Source organism: Lynx canadensis, chromosome B1, assembly GCF_007474595.2.
Source record: "Lynx canadensis isolate LIC74 chromosome B1, mLynCan4.pri.v2, whole genome shotgun sequence".
Taxonomy (NCBI): domain Eukaryota; kingdom Metazoa; phylum Chordata; class Mammalia; order Carnivora; family Felidae; genus Lynx; species Lynx canadensis.
In genome coordinates, this window is record NC_044306.2 from 54,782,754 (window position 1) to 54,799,258 (window position 16,505).

A 16,505-nucleotide genomic window follows, 5' to 3' on the forward strand; every position below is an offset into this window, starting at 1 on the left:
CAATAGAACTTCCTGCAATGATGGAAATGCCGTGTATTGTTCTGTGTTATCCAAACAATAACCTCTAGTCACACATGGCGACTGAGCACTTGAAATGCGTCTAGCGCAAAAAGAATTTAATTTGTAATTTTATTTATTTTAATGCCTTGGGTGACAGTAGAAGACAAAGCCTCTGATAAAAGCAGGAAGCCCTCCATTTTCAGTGGTCTAGCCGTTTTTAAAAACTGTAATTTAATAAACTTATGAAATCAGCATTAGTATCATCATGGTCGTTATCACTATCACTACTATTAACTGTGAAATGTATTACAAGTAATTTACCCTCATTGTATTTGCAGAATCCCTTCAGAATAGATGTCTACACTGAGAGAAGTATTATTTCTCCAAGGGAAAAGGAATGGAAAATCCTTCCCTGGCTATAACTATAAACAGAATCAACTTATAACTTCATGTTCCCTTTTCCTCATTTGCAAACTCCATCACAATACGAGAATTAAAGGTATAGAAAGCTCTTCCAAGCAAAGAAAATCTAAGCAGCTGGCAGAGACTGTCTCCCCTGCTGTGATTTCAGTGTGCTTTCGACTGTCTTATGAAGCAGAGCCCACAGTTTGTTTGACCTGAACATAATTTCTCAGTCATTGAACCAACAGTGAATGGCCCCTTGTTGAATGAACACAACCTGTGCATTAGTCAGGGTTTCCTCCTCCTCCGAGAGTTCTGTAACTTCAAGCGTCATTGGAGCTGCTTTGGTTTAAAACAAAAAATCCACATCATTCCTTGTCAGGGTTCTGCAAAGACATTTTCTTATTGCTGAGGTAGATCATGATACAAGCACTTGGTAGATTTCGCAGTTGTTGAAAATAAAGATGAAATCTTCGTATGAAAATTAACCTAGGGCCACCTGGGTAGATCAGTCAGTTAAGTGTCCAACTTAGGCTCAGGTCATGATCTCACCGTTTGTGAGTTCGAGCCCCGCGTCGGGCTCTGTGCTGACAGCTCAGAGCCTGGAGCCTGCTTCAGATTCTGTATCTCCCTCTCTCTCTGCCCCTCCCCCACTCATGTTCTGTCTCTTTCTGTCTCTCAAAAATAAATAAACATTTTAAAAAATAAATAAGTAAAAATTTAAAAAAAAAAAGAAAATTAACCTAGTGAAAGTAGAATTTTCCTTTTTTCCCTTGTTTTTTCAACCTCCAGTGAGGATGCCTATCACTGTCTACTGGCCTCTAAAAGGTTGGAAAATGCCCCATGAATAGTTCTTAACTGTGTGGAGCAGAACTGGTATCCATGTGTAGGTTGGTGGAGGAAAAGGGAACAGAGGACATTGACCTTATTCGCTTTTGCATTTCCAGGTTGGGTTTGTTTTATTTTGGAGGGGAAGCACTGGGTATTTTTGCTTTGTTTTGCCAGATGCACATATCATAGTTTTAGAAACACTAATGGTATGTACATGGTGCCAGTTTCAGTCTACAAATTCACAGGTAGCAGGCATTTTGAATATTTTCCATTCATACCTCAGCATAATTGATAGTTTGCTTCCCACTCCATTTGGGTGGCACACACCAAATCTCAGTCAATTGGGGTAACCAGCTATTGCTTTCCAGGATTAAAGTAGAAGTGACTTTACAGTGCCACGGCCTGAAAAGGGGATGCCATCTGCTCTTTGATGTCAATTAGCCATGGAGACAAGCTTCTGAAAGTCCATTGTCCCAGCTGGTTCTCATTCATCAGTCCGCTCAAGTGCTGAGGTGGCCTTCATCCCTGTCCATTTGGCTTCCGGGTCCCTGGGGTCCCTTCGCCAGGTGCTGCCATGTTGGTCAGCCTGTCCTTTAGGAATCTCTGTGAGGTTGTCTATACCCTTGTATGTCTCTACCAGACCCACCTGGCAGCCTTCCCCCTCTTGGGGTCCTGCTGCTTCCTATGCACAAAGCTATCTATGGATCTAACTACATTGGAGCACAAGGCTCCTCTCCCCAGGACCCACCACGGTGTCTTCTCAAAACACTTCCCTTCCTTCTCTCCTCCCACACTCCAGTCCAGAGAAATGCATTCTGGTTTGGAAGTAAAATCCCTCATTCCCCAAATCTTGACATTTTTTTTTGACTACACCTCAAACCTTCTCTCTTCTTTTTATAGCATAGGCTTTTGCAAACTAAAGTCAAAATGATTTTTGCTCTGTCACATCCCTGAGACCATGAGACTTAAGGGATCTAGCTTTTTAAATTTTCCATCTCAGATCCTAAGCAACTTCCAAGGTACCCATTTTCCTGGATTGTGAGAAAATAAGTAAGGCCTTCTATCTCAACATTCTTCTACAGTAATGAGTAATTTTCTGAGACAGGGGTATTGCAGAAGAGACTCCTAGGCCAACTGGGAGGTGAAATAAATAAAACCACACCTCTTCCAAGCTGGTCCTCCTTTCTACACTTCACTAGTGAAGGAAGAGTCCAGATATTTTAAAACCATTGACACTTTCTAAAGTTTGGCTTTTTAAAAATGTGTTCTTTGTCTGCCTTCTCTTGGGTCAAAGCCTGGAAGGACAGGTAGTATTCAAACTGTGCACCTCACGGATGTGTCCCTTCTGTTCTCAGCTCTCCCTGTGGCCTTTATCTTCCAGGGGCCTGGGAAGAAAACATTTACCTTCTTCTTTCATGAGTCCCCTTCCCTCAAAATCTGTCGTCAACTTCTTCTCCAGGAATTTTTTATTTACTTAAACAACATTTACTGTACTCCTACTAGTAAAGTCTCAGGCACTAATGATATTAAGAAATGAAAATGACAGTAATCTCAGGAAGAACTGACAATCCAATGCTGGAAACCTCCTCTCTTTCCTTTACAGTAATCCTGCAGATCCTGTTTGTACATTTCTTGTAAAGATTTTATAAAATTCATCATAATTTTATATCAGAATACCTCTAATATGGAGCATGTTTCCTCTCCACTAATGCACATATCAATAAATACTATTACTAACTGCATAATCCACACTTCTATCAGACGATAGATACATACTGTTGCTAGAAAAATGCAGTTTCAAAATCCAACATGAAAGAGTGGTTAGTATTCCTACAAAAAAATAAAATACAAAGGCCATTATGAAAGAATAAATAGCAACATTATAGTTATGTTTATGAACGTTACCCACTATGATAGCTTAATTAGACAAAACGATTTTAAGACAAAAGGCTAACCTTTCCAATATTGTTATTCAATATGATTTTACTGAGTTGTTTTCATAACTCCATACTGTTTTTGAAACATAGTATTACGAGGCACCTGGGTGGCTTAGTCGGTTAAGCATCCAGCTCTTAGCCTTGGCTCAGTTCACGATCTCACAATTTTGTGAGTTCAAACCCCACATCAGGTGCTGTGCTGACAGCTTGGAGTCTGCTTGGGATTCTCTCTCTCTGCCTCTCTCTCTGCCCCTCCCCGACCCACACGGTCTCTTTCTTTCTCAAAAAAAAAAAAAAGAAAAAAAGAAAGAAACATATTTATCACATTTCGATTTAAACCCAAGTATTTTCATAAACATAGCGCAGGTAATCTTACAAGAACATTAGTTGGTGCACATTAACATAAAGGGATATTTACGTAGCCATAGAATGTTCATATTATTACTTCAAATGTCAGAAAAATTACACTTCTTAACACATGTACAAAGACATTGGTATTTGTTCTTATTTCATTTTTTTTTTAACTAAGTGGACCAGCGAGATTATTTTTACACACATTTTTACAACAAAACTCTGGTCCAAAAATATGTCATAATTCATCTAGCAACTCTTTCTTAATTCGTCCCTATACCATGAGGGATGAGAATAGTAGACCCAGATTAAATACATATATAAGAGAGAATTTTAATTTCTTATGCCTATTTCAGGAATGCACCCATGCCTCTAAAATATTTCTAGCAAACTCCTGACATTTCGCTGCATGACAGTTTAATTTCTACTTTGGCTTGAAGTTTTTATTCAGCTAATCTTTGGGCAAATGTACATTGTGGTTTATTCACTTTGGAAATTATTCCAGAGTGAAGAGTGGCCTCCAAAATAAAGCTTGTTCTAGCTGCACATAATATTTTCCCCAGAAGCACCTATAAAGTCTACTAAAATAAGAAAGTGCTCATTATTTTTGATAAACAGTAAAGACTGGAAATTCATATTTCATTTTAGTACCAGAAGTGTGGAGTTGAGATACAGTAGCGTTCTTTTTCTGTGCAGTATAATGGCCTATTATTTTACGAATTACTATTTACTTTGTGTCTGTAGCTTAACTCTGAGTAAATTCTACCTTTCTTCTCTTGCTAACTAAGTGGGGGAAAAAAATTACCTCAAACCCTACCAAGTGTCAAAGCTGCTTTAAAATATTGGTATTTAAAGGAGGTATAATACCAATAAGTCTGAGGCGATTAAGAGTTCTGAGTGAGGGCATACAGGACTGTGCTATGTAGTTTGTGACAGAAATCTTAAATTAGTGTGGCAACACGGAGTAACTTTCACGCAGACTTGGAAGAAAAGTGTTGCCAAACACTTAACTTGTAGTGATGGCACTTAGCGGGTATTGGTCTAATAAAGGGGCAAAGGGTATATGAGTTTCTCCCATTCTGCATTTGTTTTTTGTTGTGTTTTGTTTTGTTTTTGTTTTTTGTTTTTTTCTCAGAACTTTGAAGTTTTTAAAGCTCTGTTCTCTTCCTCTCTGCCAGGCCAATAAAAAGAATTATGATTACTACCACATTTGTGTCTCTTGGATTTTATTTTTGGCTAATGCAAGCACTTTTACAACATGATCTTGGTTGAAGGAGGAATTAGAATTAAGGAGCTTTATCCAGCAATTACAGCACTTATTGCCATTATAATAGGAACTGAGCACGTTGACGACTTACCAAGTTACTCCAACGCTACATTTTTATTTTGCTTTTAAAGTTATCAAAAGCCTGATGCTGGAGGTTCGTAATGACTTTGTGGTAGCCAGATTTGAAGTCTGAAGCCCTGTCTGCCACACTGTTAGCCATCAAAGGAGGCCTGTCCCACCAAGCTCTCTATTTTCACAACAGGATATCTGGTTTCTTTTATGAGGATACAGCTATGTTAATTTGGGTTAGTGGTTTGTTGGAGGTAAGCAGGCTCTTCACAGCACAAACACCAAAATCCCCTTAAAGCAGTTTCTTGTTAATAGCTGCGGTCTGATTGGCAGATTTGCATTGTAAAGTGTGATTTGGTTGGATAAATATGTTTAGTCTAGTAAGCGCTTTAGTGATTGAGTGTCTGTTAATGGATAAAGGTGGATTATGGAGAAACCTCTACAGGCTGTCACTGGGCACTTAGCATTGTGAGATGTCAAGGCGAATGGAAAACAAACTGGCACGAGGGAACAGCTGAAGGACCATAAAATGTTTAAAATATTCAGCGCTAAGGTTGGGCTTTCAAGTTTTAAATATGAATTTCAGTAGAGGGGAAAGAACGGAAAATTCGATGGTAGGGCATTTGGAACCCCAGCGGTGATGAAATGGGGATGTCCCCATACACACTCTTAAAAGCTGCCGTCTTTCGTTGGATTTAAAATCAGAGAACTGACGTGGAGGAAGTGCAGGGTAGTTAATTGATACCCAAGAATGAGTCCAACTCTTGCTGAAGTCTTTGCATTTTTTAGCTCTTGCAAAGTCTTGCAACATTTTTGAGCAAGAGCTAAAAAATGTTGACATGTTTGTTCATCTGCACATATGTACACACATAGTATTTTACCCTTTCTGAAAACAACACGCTGCTATAAGAATTACAGACACTAATTTCCTACCCCTTCCCATCTCCAAGCATCTGGAAATGAAGACTTTTCCATTTCTTCCTTTTGAAAAAGAGTACTGGGATTCCTCATGAAAGTCACCAGAAAATGTCACTTTTTTTTTTTTTCCTTCTCAGGTGAACACGCAGAGGTATTTTTATGAGGTGAAAATATCAGCTTACTTCAAGGATCTAAATGGTATTTTAACATCCCAGGCTCGAGAAGAGGGAGGCTGGCACGTCTGCTCCTGGCCAGTCGTGAAATGCTTAAGACTTCAGGAACTAGTATATTTTTGCAGATTGCCTATTTTACCAAAGCTAAACATATTTCAGGCATCTTTTTTTAAGATTCTCCCGGACACTGCTTAAGGTCACCAATTTTCATAAACATCATATCTTGGGCGCTTATCTTCAGAACACCATCGCTCAATGTTTCACGATTGCAAATTGTTCATGCATTACTCTTGAGCCACTGGTTTCCCTAGGTGAAGTGGCGTTAGGAGAGCATAAACCATGAAGAACGTTCTGCAAACCTCAGTTGAAATGAGGCTGATCCTTCAGCTTTCTGGATATGAGAGGTAAATATTATTCTAACACAAGCTATACCAAAGACCAGTTAAAAGTCGAGAGTCTCGCGAAGTGTTAGCCACTAATCTATTCTACGACCTTGGACAGATCACAGCTTCTGTTGGTCCGTCCCCAATACCCGTGGTGTTGATGGTGATAGTAGGACAATGCTAGTACCAGTGTGTTGTTATTAACGAAACTGGGTAGTTACACATATATGAGCCCCAAACCTTGGTTTTCAGGGAGTATCATTTTATTACTGTACCACAAAAACATAGTTTCTATTTGAACGCCTGTCCCATGGGATGGAGGAAAATAGATAATTACATATAACACAAAAATATAGTTAGTATTATAAAGCTGTAATATAGATAGGGTATGTAGTTACAACTATATGTATATATAATTACTTTAGGGTCTTTTACTGTCATCCAATTCCCAGAATTGTGTCTAAGCTCCCGGGGTCTCCAGAATGCCAAAGAGTGTGTCATTGGTTTGGGGGATGGGGTACAGAGCGTCTCATGTTTGTATCTCATCTGCCCATGCTTATACCTGTGGAGGCACCTCACGGTCATCTGGTTTCCGATTCCTAATTCACACAAATCACAGCTCATTCCCTGAATTTCACCCAAGACCTGTGTCAGAGATGTCTGTGCTTCTCTTAGATATGCAAGGAACACAGGCTCTTCTCACAACATAATGGGGCATGTGGAAATGTGCTTCTGACTACTTTGTCTGGACACCCTGATGCAGCCATATCTGCTCTTCTGCCCCTCTGCCATATTGCCCAGACAACTTGTCTCATACCACTGGCTAGACAAAGCACAGGTCCCCTCTGTTCTCAAAACCCTTAAGCCCCTACTGGATTTTCATCCCCATGGTACCACACGAATGAGTCTTGGTGGAGTGCTTCAGAACCCCACTTTCTTTTTTTTCAACGTTTATTTATTTTTGGGACAGAGAGAGACAGAGCATGAACGGGGGAGGGGCAGAGAGAGAGGGAGACGCAGAATCGGAAACAGGCTCCAGGCTCCGAGCCATCAGCCCAGAGCCTGACGCGGGGCTCGAACTCACGGACCGCGAGATCGTGACCTGGCTGAAGTCGGACGCTTAACCGACTGCGCCACCCAGGCGCCCCAAGAACCCCACTTTCTTGCTTGCATTCCAATTCTTACTTTCCTAATTTACTGATATTAGCATCATACACACATCATATGTTAGTTGGCACCAAGGATGGGGGTGACCACGAATTCTGCATCCCTGCTCTTGCTCCCCATGCCAACCTGGCTCAGCTAAGTTCTGTCTCCTGCTCTCTCTTAGGTTGCTACCGGGAACTCAAAGACCAACAAATAGGCTTTGAATGGTATTTTGCCTGCTGTTAATCTTGAAACCAGAGACAAAGGAGAAGATTTAAAGCAGGGATGTGCAAGAATGAATGTGCAATAGAGTAAAATAGTAAGGGCCCACGTGAAAAAGAGCAAAGCATCTAGTGTTGAACAGACCCAGACGAGAATCTTGGCTTTGCTTTGAATAGCTACATTAGTTTTCTACCACTGCATAAAAAAACTACACAAACTCAGCAGCCTGAAATAGCAACTTATTACCTCACAGTTCTGTAGGTCGGAAGTCTGGGCATGGCATGGCAGGGTCGTCTTCTCAGGATCTCACAAAGCTGAAGTCAAGGTATCAGCTGGTGCTGGATCCAGGTTCTTCTTCCAGGCTCATCCAATTGTTGGTAGCGTTATGTCCCTTGCGGCACTTTCGACTGAAGTCCTCATTTTCTTGTTAGCTATTGACTGGGAATGCTTCAGTCGCATCAAGTCTTTTTCTATGGCCTCCTCCATGGGCCTCCTTTTTCCCCTTCCTCCTCAAAGGGCCCAGCCCCTTCTAAAAGGGCTCATCTGACTAAGTCAGCCCCACACAAGATACCCTCCCTTCTGATTAACTTGAAGTCAGCTGATTAGGGACCCTAATATATGTGTAAAATCTCTTCTGCAATCTACTTTAACATCGTTGTGGAAATGATAGCCCATCACAGTCACGAGACCTGCTCACACTGAAAGGAAGGGCATTACTCAGGGTGCGTACATCAGGAAGAGGAAATCTGAGATGCCATCTTAGAATTGACTGACCACAAAACTGTGTGAATTTGGACAAGATTTTTAACCTCTCTCGCCTTGTTTTCCCATCTATAGAATGGGATAATAACCCCCAGACAGAAGATTACTAGAAATACTAAATATCTATTGCCCAATTCAGTACCTTTGGATAAAATAAGTACAATAAGTATTTGCTGTTATTACTATTTTTGTTTTATTGTAGAAATTAACTGGACCTGAAAAAAACATGCTTTATTTTAATAGTACAAATACTAATGGTCCACAACTACAGGGTCCCTGGGATGACAACATGGACTGAGTGAAAACAAATCAGGTGTTTTCATGACTTTTTAGGGAGTAGCAAGTCTGATGCTTTCATCTGACCACCCTGTAAGTTCAAGTGTTCTTAGCAGCTAGGACGCGGGATCTAAACCTAATCTTACACCACTTTCCAAGTGAAATAGTAGGAGCTTTGGAGACTCCTTCCTGAGGGGCTACTCTGACCATGATTCTCTAAACTTTATAAACACCGGGGATGTTTTCTGTGAGCTCCTTTTTCTCAAGAGATTCTCCAAGACTGCCCTGCAACTTTGATGAAACATAATACAAGAAGTAAATGGTTTTCAGGGTGTATTGAAAATATAAAACACATACCTAGATAGACATTTGCCCTAGATGTCAGTTTGGACCCAAGTACAATGAAGAAAGATTGTTTCAGAGAATGAATTATATTGTCCAAGGGTGTCCAGTACCCCTCTGAGACAATTGATCAGAGAATATGGTTATGAACGCAACTCTCTTACATGCCCTCAGAAAAAGTACAAATACAGGATGTATGCATGTGAATACACACCCATATCTAATTTCAGGTTTAGGAGGAAAGGAAGAAAGTGACAATTCCTGTATCTTCAGATTTCTATAATCTAGTCCTGCTATTAATAGAATTCATTTGATTGGCCTTCAGCAATTAAAGGGTATCTGTTTTACCATAGAAGGGTAAGAAAACCAGCGGGTACAATATTTTTTTGAAAAATAAGATCTCTTAAGGGGTGCCTGGGTGGCTCAGTCAATTAAGCATCTAACTTTGGCCCAGATCACTATCTCACAGTTCAAGGGTTTGAGCCCCGCATCGGGCTCTGTGCTGACAGCTCAGAGCCTGGAGCCTGCTTCACATTCTGTGTTTTCCTGTCTCTCTGCCCCTCCCCTGCTTGCGCTCTGTCTCTCTCTCTCTCTCAAAAATAAAAAAAATGAAAAGGTTAAAAAAAATTTTTTTAAATAAGATCTCTTCAAAATACATGAACTCAAAAAACTGAAAATAGTAACTGCAAAAATAATAGTAAAAACAAAAATAATGCATTTCATGCTTATATTCATGCTTATATTGTTCAACCACTTGAACAATCTGCAGATAATGGAACAGAGAATTCTTCTTCAAGTGAAAGGAGTTACCACCTCAAGTTGTATTAACAGATTTTGACAATTAACATATTTGAAAAGAGAGCTAATAAAGTACAGAATCAGAAGCAGCCAAAGGTAAGTAGTTGAGGCTACATTTTTTAACTAATACTTTTGTCAATTCTAATGACATAGAACATAAAATCAGATGATTTTTAAATGTACGTTCATTTATTATTACCGAAAGTGTGGAAGTTTTTAAGTGGATAGTCTTAAATTGTCACTTTTTTATTTATGTCACAGAAATTTGGATCAAAAAATAATTGATATAAAACTACTGTCATCTGTGGCTGCAATGTGACCTGTGTCAGTTAACATTAAATCTCCAAATATCAATTTATGAATGTATAAAATGAGGACACTAAGAATTTTATAGGACCAATGTGAAGCATAGGAGAATTTATGCTTTGGGATTTTTACATGTAAAATCAATATACAGTTAAGCTCTTAATCAAATTACTACAAAACAAATGCTTGCAATATTTACACTCTATTTTAAAACAGTTCTTAATACAAACTTTAAGGGCCTTGTCTTTTTTTTTTTTTTCTTTTTAAAGAGAGAGAGAAGCATCAGGGGAGGGACAGAGATGGGGACAGAAGATCTGAAGGTGGCTCTCACAGAGCCCAATGCTGGGCTTGAACTCACAAATCACGAGACCATGACCTGAGCCAAAGTCAGACATTTACCCAACTGAGCCACCCAGGCGCCTTAAAAGCAACAAACAGGACAATTTGAGACCATGCTTTGACCTCAAATCTAGCAAAAGAAGCATAGTTGACAATGACCTTGAAAAAGATAGAGTGGCTGGGGTGCAAAATTATCACTTTAATCACTATATATCAATATTTAGTATTATGCCTCCTAAAAGATAAAAAAAAAAGCAATCCTGTAATATAATACAAATATATGGTCTTTCACTGTTTAAAATTAGAAAGTCATATAAAATTATATATAACTTGCTTATATAAAATTAACTATAAAAAAATAAAAATTAGTTATACATCAAACATAGCCCCTAAAGTTGCTACAGTACTATCTTGTTTAAAAATAAACATAACTGGGGGCGCCTGGGTGGCGCAGTCGGTTAAGCGTCCGTCTTCAGCCAGGTCACGATCTCGCAGTCCGGGAGTTCGAGCCCCGAGTCAGGCTCTGGGCTGATGGCTCAGAGCCTGGAGCCTGCTTCCGATTCTGTGTCTCCCTCTCTCTCTGCCCCTCCCCCGTTCACGCTCTGTCTCTCTCTGTCCCAAAAATAAATAAACGTTGAAAAAAAAATTAAAAAAAAAATAAAAATAAACATAACTGAGAAACAATTTCACCTGTCTGTGCTCAAATAGAAATGAGCAAGCCTGGGAATAAATTGCCTTAAGTTCGTGATGAAAAGTAAGTTTCACATCTTTCACTCAGTAAGCTCCCAATTATCTAGCCCCGAGTAGTTACAGATTTTAAACTCAATATTTCTACATTAAAAATAAAGATTTGCACTAGAAACAGTGTAAAAGAAAACTGCAACAGCTAATTATGTTTGCTTCTCCATATTTTCATAATATAATTGCCACCAGATGATAAAAGTCACTTTAAACTTGAGCAATAGGGTGTACCAAGGTGGCTTAGTCAGTTAAGCATCTGACTCTTGATTTCAGCCCAGGTCATCATCTCACGGTTAGTGAGTTCGGCCCCATGTCGGGCTCTGTGCTGACAGCGCAGAGCCTCTTGGGATTCTCTCTCTCTCTCTCTCTCTCTCTCTCTCTCTCTGTCCCTCCCCTGCTTGTGCTTGCTCTCTCTTTCAAAATAAATAAACATTAAAATAATTAAAAAATACACTTGAGAAATAGTGATTATTATACTTGAAACTAGAGATATTGTAGAATAGTACATGTAACATGATTTTTATAGACTTCTCTGTGGAACATATATACATCTTCATGAGTTTAATTCCTTAGACCTAGAGCCTTATATTTAAAAATTATTTTCCTGCCTCAATTGTGTTTTAAAATCCTATTTATTTCTCTCAATTGTTCCTCTGAAAAGCTAAAAATAGGCCGTGGTTTGCGGCTGTGTCTTATGTCCAAAAGATTTAACCAAATGGAAAAAAAAAAAAAGAAAACATGGGTATAGTCACATCCATGGAAAAGAAAACACTGGAATTAGATTTTTTGTGTGTGAATAAAAAACAAACAACAACAACAACAAAAAAAAAAAAAAAACAGAAAAATAGGTTGCAGTCAGATAGGTAGGTGCTTTGTTCATGGCCCAAGCAAGCCCTGTCTGAAGGGAACATGAAACACAAAGGCCTGTCCGCGTATCTAGAGGAAGCTGTTGCAAGAGTGATACAGGGCCTATTCTTATAAAGAAAAAGAATGAGCAAATCTGTTTGAGCATGAATATTAGATTTGCTGAGTTCTGCTGACATCACCATGGAAGATAAACATATTATGGAGACTGGGGCAGCCTGTCGTTAGAGAAGTTGCCAGACGAGATAAGGGAACAAGGACAAGTGAATACATGACACCCGTCTTGACAACCTTGTGTATGACCGAAGGCAGCAACTTAGCAAAGTGTCATCTTGAACATCACTAGTCTAGAACAAGTGGATCAAAATGAACTCTGAACCCTTGTTTCCTTGATAGTGAAGGACTAACAGCTGCCTGCATCTGGAATCTGTGTGAAAGTTCTTTACAGCTGTAACATAATAAACAAACTAAAAAAAAAAAAAAAAAAAAAGCCAGAGTCTACTGTTCCATTTACATTCTTGCCCCTTCTCTGGCCTCATTAAATTGTAATCTCACATCTAATTACATTTTATCAATTTATTATTTCTGCAACTTGAGGATTAAATTGAAAACATATTGAAGCAGAAAATAAATCTCTAACAGTTGTTCTTTTTTCTTGTTTTGTATTAGCAAGTTCATGATGACCGGGACCGGAGTTGTAAAGGGCAGTCAGCTTGTATGGGGTGCTTTTGGCGAGTAAATGGGGGTAGGAGGGGAACCAACACGTTCAAGCTGTAGAATATGATTTACCAGCCCTGGAGCTCTAGGGTCTGCATTTTCATAAATATAAGTGACAAATTATCAATAAATCACTCTATGGTTCACCATAATGCATAATGTTTATTGAAACCCAGTTCCAATAAATATGACTCGCCCTTTTTAGCCAAAGCATAAGAAACAAAGATGACAGGAATTACAAACAGAAATGAAAAATGGGGAATAAGCCCCTGGCAAGCAAGGAAACTTTATTCTTTCCAGTTCAATCTGAGACCACTGGATTCTGGAAGATACTTTCAGATGTGGACACTTGTTTCAAAATACCATTAGCTTTCATTCTGACCTGAAGAATTTACAGAGGGAGGCAGTGTGGGTAAATGTTTGACCACTGAAAGTTTCTATTTTTTTCTCATTTACATACATGAGATTCAGTGAGACTCCACTAAAATGGCAATAGTGTGAATTAAATGGTCACAACATTCTTTGGTTTTGAAATACAACGATGTCACTATTCTCTTTCTAAGAAAATGAGCTTTGGTTTAAAAAAAAAAAAGCAACCGACACTTGTACTAAATATTTGCAAAATTGTCCACTAAAAAAAATGGAAAGGTGTAAGATAAGAGTAACATTGGAAGTAATTGATAATTTGCCTTTAAAAGTTTACCCACACATTTTAGCCTTTGTTCTACACATATTCCTCCAAGAGAAGAGGGACTGCCTACATATTATGTATCATTGTTATTCATTATTTATTTACCCTTAGTACTGTTTTGATATACTTTATGCACTGTATGATTTATCTTCTATGTTCTGAGAGTGAAATTAAGAAGTGTTGCAGACAACGCTGTTGTAATGCCCTATAACTTTACAAACTCATTCAGCAGCTGGAAGCAATTGACATAGGGTAGCATTTGACTTGAACAACACTTTAAAAAGTCAACTTGAATCTTAATTGAAATACCCTATATTTCACATTGGATATATGACCCAATTCTAGCCTTTTGTTTCTTTTTTTAAAAAAGCAAAGGCGGAGAAGTATTATGCTGTTTGTAAGACTTTATTATGAGATTGTTTATTATTTTCATGCAGTAATATTTACTCTAACAAAGGTTTTAACAATTGACCCTCTGAAACATACTTCTGTTTTACGGAAAATTGGTATAATAAATAATATTTTTAAAAGAGCAAAAATTAACCATAAGCTGAGCGTGTAAAAATAACATTTTATCTTTTGCATATTGTAATTCTTCAGCCTCTCTCCTATGTCCACTTATTATTTGCATAACTGTTTCTAACTTTTTTATACTTCAGTGTTTTACATGCTCGCTTACATATTTGTGATGCTACACATTCTTAAACTGCTTAAAGACTATTGCATTAAATTAATTTTAGATATGATAGAAAAAATAATGAATGAACAACAACTCACTTGTTATCCATAAGAGCTGAGATGCATTCAAGAAGCAGACCTCTGTTCTAGAGGCTTCACCCTCTATACCCAATAACTCTATGAGGTAGTTACTATTATTAGCCAGATTCATCAGATGAGGCAAATAATTCACAGAGAGGTTAAATAACTTTTCCAAAGCACCATGCTGGTAAGTAATAGAATCAAGCCAAGAGAAAGAGCTCTACCAAATTTCCTTCCCTTGAAGCATTATGTGTATTCCCGAAAGTATATACATCAACCAGATATTTAAAATTGAGCTGTACAATAAATTTAGTAAAATTAGCTATTTAATCAAATGAATCATTTGGGGCAATAATACTCCAAATTATCTGTTTATACATTCAAATGTTATTGTAACATGTGCAGTTGTTCTGCACTCGTTAGGTATCTAATGACAGAAGCACGACTCCAACGTGCTTAAACAAAATAGAGAGCATTATTGATGCCCGTAACTGCAAAACCACTTGAGGCAGGACCAGATCCACATCTTCCAACAAGATGATAAGCCTGCAGCCCCTTTCTCTCCCTTGCAACTTTTCCTCCTTTGTAGTTTCATTCTGATGCAAGATTTGTGTCCACGGGCGGGTCTTACATTTAATTTGCCCCACAGTCAGATACCTAACACAAACAAACCCCTTAGCTCAGGCAAAACTCCCAAAAGATAATGCTCATTAGCACAGTTGGGTCATGCTCCAATGCCTGAACCGTCACTGGAAAAGGAAAATTCTTTGTCTCCAGACCTGGGTGTAGCGTCAGCCCTACCCAGACTAAGAATGGGGAAGGGGCGATTCTCTAAAGGAAAATCAAGATATTGCTACCTAAGGAAGAGGAAGAAATTGCTGGCCAGAAAAAAAAAAAAAATCCACAAAACTCCCGGACACAAGTTTTCTAAAAATAGGTTTTAGCTTTGTTAGTGTAATCTCTTCAGTGTAAATATAGCGTGTGGCACTGAGTCAGGTAGGGTGCAATTGCAGAGAATAAAATCTGCACTAGCTGGTTGAAGCTGAAGGGGATTTATTATGAGATTTTAAGACACACATTTCTCAAGACAAACAAAGAGACAGAGTTTCTTTTAAGGTCATAGGAAATATGCTAAGAGAAGGTTAATCTCTTCAGTGTAAAAGGGTTGGTTTTTGTATAAATATTCCATGCTGAGTTTGGAACACAGCATTTCCTCTTTCTCCCCTCCTAGGTATGACCAGCTAGTCCTGGTTTGCCTGGGACTTTCTTGGTTTTAAAACTGAAACACTCACAACCCAGAAGCTCCTCGATGCCGGGAAAACCAGGATGGTTGTTTACCTACCTCACCCCATCCCTCTGGTAGTGATACCAAATGGACTCCACTGGCTAAAACCAATACCTAAAGCCAGCTGAGCAAAGCCGTAGGATCCAAGAAGCGGGGAAACAAAAAATATTTAAAGAAACAAAAAGATTTAAAGATTTATTAAACCTCTCTAATAAAGAGAAGAATGGGGGGCGCCTGGGTGGCTTAGTCTGTTAAGCGCCGACTTTGGCTCAGGTCACGATCTCACGGTCTGTGGGTTCGAGCCCCGTGTCAGGTTCTGTGCTGACAGCTCAGAGCCTGGAGCCTGCTTGGGATTCTGTGTCTCCCTCTCTCTCTGCCCCTACCCTGTTCTGTCTCTGTCTTTCAAAAATAAATAAAACATAAAAAAAGAAATTAAAAAAAAAATTTTTAATTAAAAAAAGAAAAGAATGGGGAGGGAGGGTCCAAAGTGAATAGGTTTCCCTATAGAGCACATCTTGAGAAGCCCCAAGTCTCTTGAGGAGCTGGAATCCAATTTTAAAAAAAGCAATGAAGCCCAAATCCCATGACCCATTGGATCTGTGTTGATTGGAACGTCCAGCTAGAACCCAAAGGATTGTTTTATTTTCATCCTATCCTCTGAGTGTTTGCTTACTGGCTGACAGGAATACGGCTTGATAGGTTAAATCCCCTTCCCTTTCAGTTTTAAAAGGGGAAGCCTAGATACACATACCCACCCTTGAACAATTAGAACCATTTCTGATATAGACTACCAAACCCTCCCACTTGTAGTATGTAATTGAAAATCTTATGAAATTCCTCCCTCTCCCCCATCCTCCAGTCCTATCCTAATGGGTAACCCATAAGGGGGAATTTTGCCTCCCTTCCCCCTCCCCTGAATTGAGGGA